Source organism: Molossus molossus, unplaced genomic scaffold (assembly GCF_014108415.1).
Source record: "Molossus molossus isolate mMolMol1 unplaced genomic scaffold, mMolMol1.p scaffold_m16_p_12, whole genome shotgun sequence".
Taxonomy (NCBI): Eukaryota; Metazoa; Chordata; class Mammalia; order Chiroptera; family Molossidae; genus Molossus; species Molossus molossus.
Genome location: NW_023425347.1, coordinates 90,512,384 through 90,526,575, shown reverse-complemented (window position 1 = coordinate 90,526,575; position 14,192 = coordinate 90,512,384). Strand labels below are relative to the sequence as shown.

Below are 14,192 nucleotides of genomic sequence, written 5' to 3'. Positions count from 1 at the left end.
CAGGACTGCCTCCTTGCCCCTGCTAACTCTTCCCACAGCCAGTTCCTCTTATTAATCAGGTTTTGGTTCAAATGCAACCTCCTCAAAAAGGCCTTCCTTCTATGACTTCCTCCGTCATCCTCCATCCCTATAGCTTAGGGTAATGTGCAAACTGGAGCTAGTTGCTTAAGCTCGAATCTCAGCCTTACCAAGACTTAAACAGATTACATAACCCCTCCATGGCTTTGTTTCCTTAGCCCCAACCAGGGATGACAGTACCTGTCTCATGAGGTGGTTGTGAGGGTTAAGTCCATCAATGCATGAAAGTGCTTTGGAACACAGCCCAGCACACAGTAAGCTCTAGGTAAGGATCAACTCTTCTTAGTGTGTACCCCTGCTTTACAATTCAGCACAACCACCACAGTTGGTTTTCTTGCCTATTTATAGACCATCTGTCCTACTCCCCATTTTGTAGATGAGGACACTGAGGCTCAAAGACATGAAGTGCTGGCCCAACCAAGCTCTCTGAAGATGGGGGCTGGGCCTGCCTTATTTTCCACTGGATCCACAGACCCTAGAACTGTGCCTGGCACACAGCAGGTGCTCAGTAATCACTGTGGCTGAATGAATGAATGATGAACTAATGACCGTGACTATTACTCTGAGGTGCCGTGCAGGCAGGAGGCTGTGCACTTAAGATTCTGTTTCAGCCCACCTGTGCCCACCCTAGTCCCAAATGACCCCCAGCTCAATCAAGGTCCCAGACTCTCTTAGAACTGGTTGCTGGAACAGGCAGGCTAATGAGGTGGGAACCAGCATCCATGCCTCTAACCCCAGTGGAACCCCCTTACTCCAGCTGGGCCAAGGGGATGAGGCAGGAGCTGCCTTGGCATTCGCCTTGGGGGATCCCTGCCAGAGGTATGGTGGCAGGTGTGGCTCCGGAAGCAGCTGCTAGCTCCCTCATCCTGTGCTCTCCAGCTACCCGCCAGGGGCCGGCCCACCAGATACATAATAGATGAGGAGGCCCAGCGGGCTGTGCCTGCCTGGCATTTCCGAGCCACTAATGAGGCCAGCCTCGTGCTTCCTACAGTGGCCAACACACTCCAGGGCCTCCGGCTCGGTGACTAGAGAGAAGCCCCCCGAGGACAGGGGCTGCCCAGCCAAGCCCCCTTACTCAGCATAGGCAACATCCAGGAGAGCAAGGGTTAAAGGTGGGCTCAGGCTGACTGCCCCGCCAGTCTTGGGTCACCATTCATGGACTGTGTGTCCTGGGCAAGGCAGGCCCCTTCCCTGAGCCTCAGTTTCCTCATTTGTAAAATGGAGACAATAAATAGTAATACTATCTACTTTTTAAAGCTGTTTAAGGATGGGATGAAATAATTCAGATGAAGTGCTCAGCCCAAGGCCTGAGACCCAGGAAATGCTTCATGTATGGGAGTAATGGATCCCATTACTGTGAAGGGACACATCTCAGTGACCAGATGGGCCTCCCAGTGGGGCTGGGTAGTGACTACTGCTGGGAGGTATTCAGGGCCATCTCACCCCCCCCCCACCCCCCGCTTAACCAGGAATTTCCTCATGTCTGTGGCTTCCTCATCTCCGGCCAAGGTCACTTCCTTGGCAAGAGAAAAATCTGGGTTCACATCCAGCCCTCATCACCTCGGTGACTTTGGGCCAGAGCCTTCACCATTCTCAGTCTTGGTTTTTTGCTTCTAAAATGAAGACACAAAGGCCAACTTGCAGGACTGTCAGCACGACTTAATGAGACAACCGTAGTAAAATGCCCAGCACACTGTTGGCACTTAATCTCTGCTGGCTCCGGCCTCCTCCTCCCAGGCTCCCAGTTTTAATTTTTTTTTTTTTATCTTCACCTGAGGAATTTTGTTTTTTGCATTTATCCTGAGATAGAGAGGGAGGGAGAAAGAGAGAGAGAGAAACATCAACGTGAGAGACACATTGAGTGGTTGCCACCCACACGACCCAACCAGGGTCGGGGACAAACTGCAACAGAGGTACGTGCCCTTAGTGGGAACCGAACCCTGGCCTCTCTGGTCCGCAGGCCAACACTCTAACTGCTGAGCCAAACCGGCCAGGGCCAGGCTCCCAGTTTTAAGGTCAAAGTTGACTCTCCTCTTCCCAGGGTATTTCCAGAACCCCCCTCCCCTGAACAACTGCGCCTAGCCGTTCCCTCACCATGGCAACACTCCTTCCCACCATTTGAATCCACCTTAAAGTTCAGCTCCCTTATTAACCAATGTCACCACAATAAATTCAGTAAAAAAGAAAAAAATGTCCAGCCCCTATTAGGGTTGCAGAACCAGAGTCACCTACAGTCCCACTGGCTCCTAATTCTCACACTGGGCCTCACACCTCATTCCTCTGACATCTGCACACTTGTTCTGAGCTCCTTCGCTGCAAATAACCTGCTGATGAGGTGCAGGGGGTCGGGTAAAGGAATCCAGTCATGATCAAATCTGGCCTCTGCCAGCCCTCACTGCCCCTCTGATCCAAGCCCTCATCTCTCCATCCCTTTTTAAAAGAGATGGGAGGAAACCACACCTCCTCCAGGGAGCCCTCCCAGCTTACTTGACAAAGTTTAACCTGTCCCACTCTTTGGACACTTTCAGTTCAGTTCCACAAACATTCATTAAGCATTTACTGGGACTGCGTGGAAGATGGAGAGATCAAAACAGTACAGCCCAGCTTTTATGGGACTAGTGCTGAAAAGTGGACCTAAGTCAAAAGTAACTTAAGCAACCCCTGCCTTCTAGAACCACAGAGCCTGCCCTGCTCTGCACTGTAACATAGACACGCTCAACTCAACTGAGGCCAGCTCACTGAACGATCCAATTCAACAAACACTTGTTGAGCATGAAGTGGCTCAGAGAGGGGAAGTGACCTGCCCAAGGTCACACCACTAGTATGTGGCAGAGGCAGATTCCAATCATGTCAATCAGACTCCGAAAGCCGTGCTGCTCCCACTACCCCGGGAAAGAGCACAAATGTGTGCTCTACAGGCACGATACGCAGGAGGGGGCGGGGTTCTAAGGAGATAAAGGGGGGGGGGGTGCGGGGATCAGGAGAGAAACATTCAACAAGTGGTGGTAAAGGTGGGCTGGGGGCATGGCAAAGGCTCATGGAAATGGGAAAAGAGGGCACACCAAGGGGAGGGGACAATTTGAGCAAGAGCACGAAGGTGGTGCTCATAGGGGCCACAGTCCCATTGATCAGAAATGCAGGGAAGGGAGAAGAGAGTCCCAGGCTGGAAAGGGGGGCGGAAACAGGCCTTGAATGCCAAGAAATCATAATGAGTAGTCCAAATCATTTCCATTTTACACTAATAATTTGCCAGGCACAGGCTGGGAGCTAAGAAACTGGCTTCCAGAAGTGGAGGGGAGAGAGAGGGAAGGGAGGGCCTAGGGGTTAGTACCTTGGACAGCAGCTCCAGCAAGAGGGCAAGGGGCAAGGCATTGTGGGTAATGGGTAAGCCCTGGTGATTTCAGACTCTTTGTAGGTGTGGACGGGGGCCCAGAGAGGAAAAGGGACTTGCCCAACATCACAGCGCAGGTTAGTTACTTATCGGTCCTGGGCCCTCATCTCTGACCCTTCCTTCAGGGCTCCCCAGAGTGGGCTTTCTGGGTCACCACTCCTTCTTCAGGTGTTCCCTCAAGTGCATCCTTCACTCAGGCTCGCCCTGTGGCCTGGAGGCCCTGGGACAGAGTGGGTGGGATTCTGGGCTCTACAGAGTCTGGAAGATCAAGATTTAAATCCCAGCTCTGCCAGTGACTAGCTGTGTGAACTTGGGGAAGTCATGTCCCCTCTCTGTGCATCTGTAATTAGAGACAAGAGTCCCTAACTTGGGGATGTGGTAAAGATTACGTGAGATGATGCATTCAAGCACCTAACAGTACCTGGTGCACAGCAGGTGCTTGACAAATGGCAGTTGTTGGGATATTGTTAATGAACTCCATGAGAGAGAGATGCCGCCTTCCTCACCTCCATCTCTACCTCCGCTCACACGACCTCTGCTCTGGGCTTTGAACACCATCTTACACGGAACAGAGGCTCAAACTGACAGGGCATAGCAGCAGGACCTAAGCCCAGAGAGGGAGGTAACTGGCCCCGGGTTACACAGAGAGCATCAAAGGAGAATAAAAGGGCGGACCCTGGAGTGCAGCCTGGATACCCCCTGTGCCTCCCACCAAAGATGTGGCTTCCTGGGGGCAACAGTGCCAGAGAGGAGTCGTCCAGCAGCTGGGGGACCCTGCAGGGCCTGGGGGCCCTGGGAAGCCCTCAGCAGGGGCAGGAAGCAGGAGCCAGAGCCCTTGGGGGCTCTTCTGCTGGAGTCGAAGTGGCAGCAGGAGCAGCCGACCGGGGCCATGTGATGCGGTGCCAGGGAAGCTAGGAAGCACTCGCCTGCTGGAGCCCTGGGGGTGCTGGTAAATCCCGAGGTGAGGCTGCACCTCCACCCACCGCTCTCAGTGTTGGGGAAGCTGCAGGCACAGCCGCCTCCTTCCCTCCTCCTCCAAAGACAGGGCAGCCTCACACTTAGGAAATGGGCTGGAGGAGAGGATTCTGAGACTAAGTAGGGAGTGGAACTAGAGGGTTTGGGGGTCAGTGAAAAGGCTAAGGGCACCCCCCGCCCAGCTAGGAGCCACCATGCGGTGGGAAGAAACAGAGAAATGAAAAAGGAAGGAAACCCTTTCAGTGACGGCCTACAGTATGCCATGACCTGTTTGGTTTGGTTTCCACAACTTACAGTCTGAAATAGGCATTTCCATTCCCATTTCACAGATGAGAACACTGAGTCTCAGAGAGGTCAGCAGATGCTGAAGGTCACACAGGCAGTGGCAGAGCTGACATGTAACCTGACTCGCCTGACTCCAAGGCAGAGAGCTCTAGAAGGAACTGTTAGGGGAGAATTTGTGGGGACAGAGCTGGTAAGGTCTGCCCACCCACTGCCTGGAGAGGATGGTTGGAGGGCTGGTGGGGTCTGGTATGGCATTATAGGGGGCGGTAGTGGTTTGAGAGTGTCTCAGGGTCCAGCCAAGCAGCCCAGCCCCAGTACTTACCACACACTCAAGCGAGGAGTGAAGGACTTGTCCACCCTGAAACACAACAAGAGGAGCAACAGGTGAGGGGACAGCCCCTTCTTACCCAGCCCAGCACACCAGGCCAGCTCTGCTCCCACCCCCCAGAGGAGCCTGGAGGAGGTGCTCCATGAATTGTCACCATCCCCCATAGGCTGCGGGAGCCCTGTAAGATGAGGGACATGGGAAAGTGTGGGGTAAAGAAGGAAGGAACAGAAGCAGGATTGGAGGTGTGGGGGTAGGGAGCAGGGGTCTGGGACCAGGCTATAGGGTGGCAGAGGGGTGGTCCTGGAACAGGTGGAGTGGACAGTGACCACAGCATTGGGTCAGAGCAAGGATGTGAGGTGTGGCCGAGGACAGCTTAAAGTGTTTCCAGACAGGACTAAAGATGTGGGTATTTAGGAAGAACCCCCCACCCCCTACACACACACACACTCCCCAGCAGCCTGCCTTGATCTGGGAGCTAGAGCTCACTCATAGCCACCAGGGAATTCCAGGGGACAAAGCCCAGGAATCTGGGAGCAGGAGGTCCACAGGAGCTTCCTCTTCTGCCCCACCCCCAATACATACACACCCTGCCCCCAAAGCAGAGCCAGAGGAAGTCTTCCAGCCCCCAGAGTTCAGGGGTCACCTCCAGGCTTTATTTCCCCCAATCCCTCCAGGCCCCACTTCAGAGAGTGTATAGTCAGTGACCCCTCCCAGATTTCCCCCCTACCCACCTCTGAGGGCACCTTGGGGTTGGGAGAACTGAAGAGGCTCCACCCTTCTGCCTAGCTGGGGGCGAAAGGGCTCAGCAGCTGTTGGGACAACAAACAACTCTTGCCTCCTGCCCAGAGCCCAAAGGAGAATGGCAAAGGGGCGCCAAACCAGACTGCCAGCTAGGGGGCACCATCTGGGGAGACAGTGCCAGGGTCTCCCAGGATTCAGCTAATATAGACTCCGCAGACCAGGAAAGTCAGGGCAAAGAAGCCAGGACTTGCCCAAGGTCACACAACAGAACCCACCCGCACTCCCTGGACTGCCTCTCCATGTCAGCTGACCAGAAATCTCAGGGCTCACCCCAGGCTCCTCTCTTCACCTGATGGCTTAACAGGGCCCAGGACAGGGAGGGCAGCTCACCCAGCCCTGTCAGGGGTCCCCTGGAGTCTGGGTATCCAGAGAGAGTATGCATGTTGGACACGCTCCCCATAGCTCAAAGAGCTCCTAGTCTGCACCAGCAGCTTTACATGCGTGAGCCCCAACTGCTCCACACCCCAAAAGTGTGTACCCCTCTAACTACAGAAAGGCAGGGCCTGGTGAAGGTTACGCAACTACTTGTCCAGCCAGGGACAAGTCTGTCTACTCAGTCTTCCTTCCCATTTACCACATTTCTGCCTAAGGCAAGAATCCCCTCGCATACCTCTACACTCCTCGGAGGTGGGGGCACCCGAGGTCAAGGACAGTGACGCCAAGATGTACCAGCCATCGCTCTACCTCCACCCAGGTCTCCAGGCCCGGGAAGCCAATAGCCCTGGGAGGAGGGGGTCCCTGAGAGACAGGGGCATGATATGGGGGCAGCCCAAGTGCCCAGGGGTGGGCGAGGGCCTGGTAATGGCTTCTAGGTTCCCATCTTCCAAGGCCTCAGTGCAGGGGCCCAGGAGACTCAGAGACCAAGTGGGGCCCCTGCAGGTCCTCCTGGACCTGCCTCCGCCCACCCCACCATCCCTGCACTCAGGAGTGCACACACACAGGCCCGGCGTCCTGTTCACACACCAGTCACACGCACATGCACCGTCACGCACTTGGGACACAAACACGGAAATGTTCACGACCCCACACGTGCACATGGACACCCAAGCGCAACACGCAGGAACACGCAGAGACTAAGCAACACTGCACGCAACGCACGGACGTCAAACCGCTCGCCTCCCGCACAGACACATTCACAGCTCGGTTCACAGCTCGGCGCAGACCCGGCGCCCGCGCCCGGCACGGCAGCGACGCGCACACACGTGCTCACGCGCACGCGGGCGCCCCCGCCCTACGCACCTACCCTCCGTAGGCCCCAAAGGTGAAGCTGCGCTTCCGGCAGCTCATGGTGCCGCGGCCGCCAACCGCCTGCCCATCTGGCCCGAGCCGAGCCCGAGCCGACTTCCCGCGCCCGGGTCACCTTGGCAACTCGGGCCGCCCCGCCCCCCGCCACAAGCCCCGGGATTGTCCGCGCCCCGGCGGGCTGCGGTCCAGCTGCCTCGGGCAGCGGCGCAGAAAGGGCCGCTTGTTCGCGCCGCCCTCGGGCCGGGGTGGGGGGTTGGGAGTGGGGAGATGGGGGGGGCGGGGTTTCGCTGGACTTTCTCAGCTGGGACCTCGGCAGGGGAAGGGGGGAATGTGGGGGGTAGGACGAGACCGACCCTCCACCCCCAGACCAGGGGCACCGGCTGCAGACCCTCCTTTGTGGGCCGCACCCTCTTCCATCCCCCACCGAGCTGTGGGTGGATCTGTCCCTGTCGTCATGAGGGGAAGAGTTCATAGCAAACAGGTCTGTCTGGTCAAGAACTTGGAATCCAGGGTCAAATGGTCGCAATGTGAACAGATCCGTGCTCTCCCTGTAGGTACCTCAGATTTCTCATCTGTAAAATGGGACTGATCTCCCCCTCGCCCTTGTGGTAATGGAATGAGTTAATGCATGCAGAGTGCTCAGCCCAGGCTTGGCACACAGTAAGTGCCTAAATAAATACCAACTACCAGAGCCCCACGCTAGGTTAGAAGCTCTGCTCAGGCAAATGAATGAGTGAAAGCAGGAATGGACCAGTGTCACCCCAATAAATTTAATTAAAAGGGAAAAAATAAAATGTAAAATGTTAAAAAAAAAAAAAAAGAAGATGTAAAAATTAAAACAAAGAAAAGAAGAAGGAACGATCTCCAATAGTCCTTCTATTGCTTACTCTCAACCTGGTCTGCCTGGGTGAGGAGGGCAGGAATGGAAATGCCCCACTCTCTTCTTGAAAATTCATCCGGCCTGGGTTCCCTCATGCAGCAACCCTGGGCTCTGAGTCCTATCGCGGGTCCCACGTTCACTAAACACACACCCTGAGCCCCTCTTCTGCACCCAGCTCACCAGTGCTCACAGTTCAGTCCACCCCACAGGAAGCTGCCTCTCCTGCCCCAAGTAAAAATGTGTCAGGGGCCCTGGCTGGTTTGGCTCAGTGGTTACAGTGTCCGCCTGTAGTCCAGAGAGACCTGGGTTCGGTTCCCGCTAAGGGCATGTACCTCGGTTGCAGTTTGTCCCTGGCCCTGGTTGGGTCGTGTGGGTGGCAACCACTCGATGTGTCTCTTTCACATCGATGTTTCTCTCTCTCTCCCTCCCTCCCACTCTATCTGAACGAAAACATGTCAAGTGAGGATAAAAAAAAAAAATGTGTCAGGGGACACTGGCCCAGCCCCCAGGACTTACCTACCCCTCCCAGAATGCCCACTCTGCCCCCCAAAGAGGGAGAGATTATTTCCCACCACCCCTGCACCCAGGGAAGCCATCAGAGCCTTGAGGTTTTCTGTGGAGTTTTCTGTTTAAAAGGACAGCAGGGAGCAGATGCAGTGGGGGGACAAGGGAGGAAGGATGACCAAGGGCACAACAGGATGACAGGGATTCTTCAGAAGCCTTTCCAGAACTATTCCGCCTGAGCCCTGGCCCAGGACTCAATTAGCACCATCTTGCCCTGGGAAATGACTGGTCCGGGTACAAGGCTCCACAGTTTGCCTCACCCAGGCAGGGGGAGGTGGTGTAGTAGTCTCCCCATTTCAGATGAAGACCCTGGATCACAGCCATCATTTCTCTCTTGGGGGCATCCACCCCCAACCTCTTCTCTTCCACCACACCCTGGTGGGCAGAGGAACCGTCAGGAGCCCTTGCAGAGTTCAGACTCAGCAGGCAGGCGTGATTTCCTCGCCCTTAGAACTAGCCCCTGGGTTTGGTTCTCAGGTGAGGGTCTGGCTCCCTCTTGGCAGGGTGCTCTGGAACCAGGGTAGATTCATGGGTGGAGGGACCAATCCAGGCGGTGAGGGAAGCCCACTCCTCACACGGCAGTCCAATGCGTCTCTGAGGCGCACTGAGGTTGGCCTGAAAAGGGAGGAAGTCCTTTCTTCCTACAAGGTGGCAGCAGGGAAGGGGGGACAGAGAGCTGGAAGGAGGGGAGGACCAGAAGCTGGGCCCGGGCTATGGGAGGAGGGTGCACAGCACCAGGGCTAGGACCCAGGACTCCAGCCACAACCAGGCTGTTGCATCCCCTAGGACATGGCCCTCGGTCTCGCCAGTCTGTCTTTTCAGTCGGAATGATTCCTAAGTGGGCTCTGCATGTCCACTTGGCAGGGTGGCCAAGAGGCCTCCAATGTGCCAAGTTTCCCAGCCTGGCCTGGTCCCTGGGAGGTCCTGCTGGTGTTGGGACAGTGGGCCCTTGAGAAGGGCCGTGGGGGCCACAAGGTTCCCACCGAAGACAAAGAGCCCAGTGTGGGCTCCCGCCTTCTGGGTTCTGACCAGCTGCAGCTGCCTCACTGGCAAGAGATGGGGGTGGGGTGGGGGTGGAGGTCACGTTCTCTTAGTAAAAATGCACAGGACACTCCCTGGCCAGCTCCTAGTGCCTCAGGCAACAGCATGATTGAAATGCACCTTCTTAACCTGCAAGGCCACTTCTAAGAATTTAGCCTCTTCATCAGGGCATGTGAGCCTGAAGGTGAATGGCCAGGAACAAGAGACAGAGGCACGAGCTTATGTCCTCATCCTTGTGAAAATCCCATCTTCGCCCCACCCCACCCCACCCCCATTCATCTTTTTTTTTAAATTTTTTTTTCTTTATTGATCTTAGAGAGAGAGGAAGGGAGAGGGGGAGAGCGAGAGAGAGAGAGAGAGAGAGAGAGAGAGAGATGAGAGAACATTGATTGGCTGCCTCCTACATGCCCCCGACTGGGGATCGGGCCCACAACCTGGGCATGTGTCCTGACCGGGAATCGAACTGGCGACCTCTTGGTGCATGGGTCGATGCTCAACCACTGAGCCACACCGGCTGAGCCCCCACACCCATTAAAATCCCAGCTCTCCCACTTGTCAGCTGTGTGACCTTGGGCAAGTCACTTAATCTTTCTGTGCCTCAGTTTCTTCATCTGCAAAATGAGGTTGATGATGAAGACAACAGTACTTACTTTGAAGGGTTTTACCAGGGATTGAGTTAATACTTATAAAGCACCGAGAATAGTATTTGAACAGCATGTATTTGTTCAATAAAACACCTGCTACAGCATCCTTTGTATTGGGCTAAACTATGTGAAATCAGGACTTTTGTAGAGTCAGCAAAGATTTATAGTAAGAGTTCCAAAACAAACTAGTGGCATCCAGACGAAGCCAGACAAATACATTAAGGTCCATGTATACCATGGAATACATACAGCTGTTGGAATGGGGCAGATCTATGTGTGGACGTATGGAACAACCTATAACACAGACAGACACATAGAAGCAGTGGACTGGGCTCTGCTACTTCCCAGATGTGTGACCACAATCACATTATTAATCCCCCCCCAGAAATCCAGCCTCCACTGGTCCACTGTGACCAGGAACTCAGAATTCTCCAGTCAGCACAGGGCTCATTCTCGCCCACTGGCACCGGAGGTCACTGCCACCTTCGGGGTGGGATAGAGCTCACTTCTTCCTTTCCCTCCACCCTCTAGCCTAGAAACCAGAGCCAGGCTGCCCTCCAGGGGCCAGGCCCTCCTTCTAGAAGGCAGCCTCCTCTCTGGACCTCTCAGATTTGCACCCAAGTTGTTCAAACAGGTGCCAGACTGTGAAGGGGGAGGGGAGGGTGCAGGGGTGGAGTGTTGCAGAGCTCCCTTTCCAAGCTGACCCTGGGGTTAAGCTCCGGGAGCCCCACCCACCTGCCTCCAGCTTCCACTTTCCAACCCACAGCAGAGAAATATAAGCGAGGGGCAGACTCCTGGGAAGATCTCAGGCCTGGGCTCCAGGTGGGGCTGGTGGGGTCAATTCTTGCCAGGGTCCCCAGCAACATCCCCTGCCCTAGTTATTTCCATTCGGGATGGTATCTGTCTGGGGCCTGCTGGGCAGGAGACAGGGCAGTCCTGGGTTTCCTGCCTGGCCAGCAGCCTCCTGTGTGGCTCTGCATTAATCAGTTTTCGTCCCTGGACCTCAGTTTGCTCATCTGTTAAACACTCACTCTCACTTTGCTGGGTTAGAGATAAAATAATGGAAAAATGCATTTGTCTTCAGAGAATTCCATTATCCACTATCCATTATTGAAGCATCATTATCCTTAGCCCTTGGCCTTTCTAGCCGAGCCACACCTTCCCAATCTCGAGATGCTGCAAACCCTGAGCTCCTGTAGAGTCTGGGGGGTCCCCAGGCCCTGGGGAGGGAGGGAGGAGTAGGTGTAGCTTGGCTCACACTATGTCCCCCAGCAACTGTCCATTGAGGTTATTAACCCAGCCACCCCCGTCCTGACTCTAAGACTCTTACCCCATTCAATGGGTTCCTAAGACACTTGCCTACTCAGTGTCTCCATCAGGATCAGGACAATCTGGCCTGGACAAAATGCCAGAATAAATGCCTTCACTCAGGCCAACTCCCCTAAGGATGTGACTCTGATCACCACAGGGCCATGTACCTCTAAGGTCCCTGAGAGCAAAACGCTTTTGGAAACACAGACACACGTAAGGGCATGTCTTTCTTCCTTCCTTCAATCATTCCACAAACACATATTGAGCATCTATTGTGCACTCGACACTGTCCAGGCACTAGCAATGGAGGATGAGCAAGACAGGTAAAGTCTGGGGAGGACCTGTATGCACACATGCACAGGAAATTCACCAGGTCACACATGCACTTGCCCTTGTACTGTGCACAGAAACCTCTAACTCATGCCTGTAGAGATTATATCAGATCAAATGCATGCTGATATGCTCACATGAACATCAGCCCCTCCACTGAAAACTGACATGGACATACATATGCAAGAGTCAAGTCAAGTCCACACCTACATGTTCCCAAATCAGTGTGTATTCACCTACTGACTGTGGCTGGGTTTGTACACACATGTGAACACATACCAATGACAACAAATTCATGCACAGAAGTCACAGGCCCACAAACCCTTAGATTATGCTCCATGCACTATGCACAGATTTGTGCACACACGCGCGCGTGCGCACACACACACACACACACAGTGCCCAGCTAACTAAAGGTAGAAGAGAGGGTGACTCTTTGGGGGTCCAGGGTTGTGCAACTGCTGCATCCCCAGTGAGAGGGGAAGCCAAGGCCCTTCTCACACATGAGCCAGCCTCCTTCTCCTACCCACCTGCTAAAGGCATGGCCCTCCCTGCCCATTTTCAGAGGCAGGTAGGCTGAGCTGGAAGGGAGACTGCTTGATGCCTAGGGCTCTACTAGTGCAACTAGGCTTACTGAGCCTTGTACCAGGGGGCAGGAGACTTGGGTTGTGACCCCAGCTCTGCTTGTCACTCATTGTATTTCTTAGCACAATCTCTTCCCACTTTGGGCCCCTGTTGATCCAGCTGTAAGATGGGGGATGGGATGCCCTGACAATTTCTTAAGGTGCCACCCTTCCATTCAGCCATTCCGGGATGCTGTGAGCCCCTCTTCACCCTGCAAAGGTGGGGGAACTTGATATTCGTGTGGGTGAAAAGCACATTTATCCCATCCTAGAATCTAACTGGTTTGTATATGTACATACACATGCATACAGGTGCAAAGTACTTGGTTACTTCATTAGGTCCTGGGGTGTGATCATGCTATGGAAGTAGAGGGCTTTTGCTTCTCAGGGCAGGGTATCATTTGGTTTGTGGAATTAGGTGTGCAGGTAGGCCATAACAGGAAAAGGAATGCTCTTTTTTTTTTTATCCTCACCTGAGGACATTTTTGTACTTATCTTCAGATAGAATGGGAGGGAGAGAGGGAGGAAGAGAGAGAGAGAAAAACATCGACATGAAAGGGACACATTGAGTGGCTGCCAACCAGGGCTGCCAACCCGCACAACCAACCAGGGCCAGGGACAAACTGCAACCGAGGCGCATGCGACCTTAGCGGGAACCAAACCTGGATCTCTCTGGACTGCAGGCCGATGCTCTAACCGCTGAGCCAAACCAGCCAGGGCCAGAACATGTTTTTTAAAGAGCAAGTCAAGCCCTGGCTGGTTTGGCTCAGCGGTTAGAGCGTCGGTCTGCGGTCCAGAGATCCGGATTTGGTTCCCACTAAGGGCATGTACCTTGGTTGCAGTTTGTCCCCGGCCCTGTTTGGTCGTACGAGTGGCAACCACTCGATGTATCCCTTTCATGTCGATATTTCTCTCTCGCTCTCTCCCTCCCTCCCACTCTATCTGAACAAAAAATGGAAAAATGTCCTCGGGTGAGGATAAAAAATAAAAAATAAATAAAAATAAACATGTTCTGGCCCTGGCTGGTTTGGCTCAGCAGTTAGAGTGTCGGCCCGTGGACCAATGAGTCTTGGGTTCAATTCCGGTCAAGGGCACATACCTCGGTGTGGTTTGTCCGCAGCCCTGGTTAGGTCGTGCAGGAGGCAACCAATCGATGTTTCTCTCTCTCTCTCTCTCTCTCTCTCTCTCTCTCTCTCTCTCTGCCCCCCTCCCTCCCTCTCACGTTATCTGATGAAAAATAGAAAAATATCCTCGGGTGAGGAGTAAAAAACAAACCAAAAAAACATGTTCTAAACTGGGCCTGGGGAGTCCGCCGCGGTCCCGGGCGCCCTCCAATGGTCATCCCAGGAACTGCACGATTAGGGGCGGGCAGCCTCCAGGACCAGGGACAGCGCCCTGGGACAGCAGCCCTGGGCGTCTCTCTTGAGGGAGGGGACCCTGAGGGTGACTGGAGGCAGCGCCCTGCATTCCCAGCGGTGTGTTCGCCACCCCCCGCCCCGTACTTCTCACTCCTCTCCTTGTGCGGAGGCAGCCCCCAAAGCCTGCCCTCTCCCTTCTCCTTGGTGCGAATTGCCCCGCCCCTCCAGGGACACAATGGCACACCTGCACGCCACAATGGTGGCACCTGTGACACTCCCACCGTGTTCCCGCCGCCCCCTCTCCCCTGAGACCCATTCGCTCCGTGTGCAGATCTCAG

The 14,192-nt window shown here is 54.6% G+C and overlaps 1 protein-coding gene across 3 annotated transcripts in view; it reads right to left on the bottom strand.

Moving 5' to 3' along the window:
• The window catches only part of LOC118626996 (RAP1 GTPase activating protein), a 65,062-nt gene that overhangs the window by 42,348 nt on the left and 8,522 nt on the right, over positions 1–14,192 (bottom strand). For all 3 annotated transcript variants that reach the window (XR_004958990.1, XM_036257080.1, XM_036257081.1), the window contains exon 2: positions 5,052–5,087. The gene's annotated coding sequence lies outside the window, so the exon portion shown is untranslated. The remainder of the gene's footprint in view (positions 1–5,051; positions 5,088–14,192) is intronic.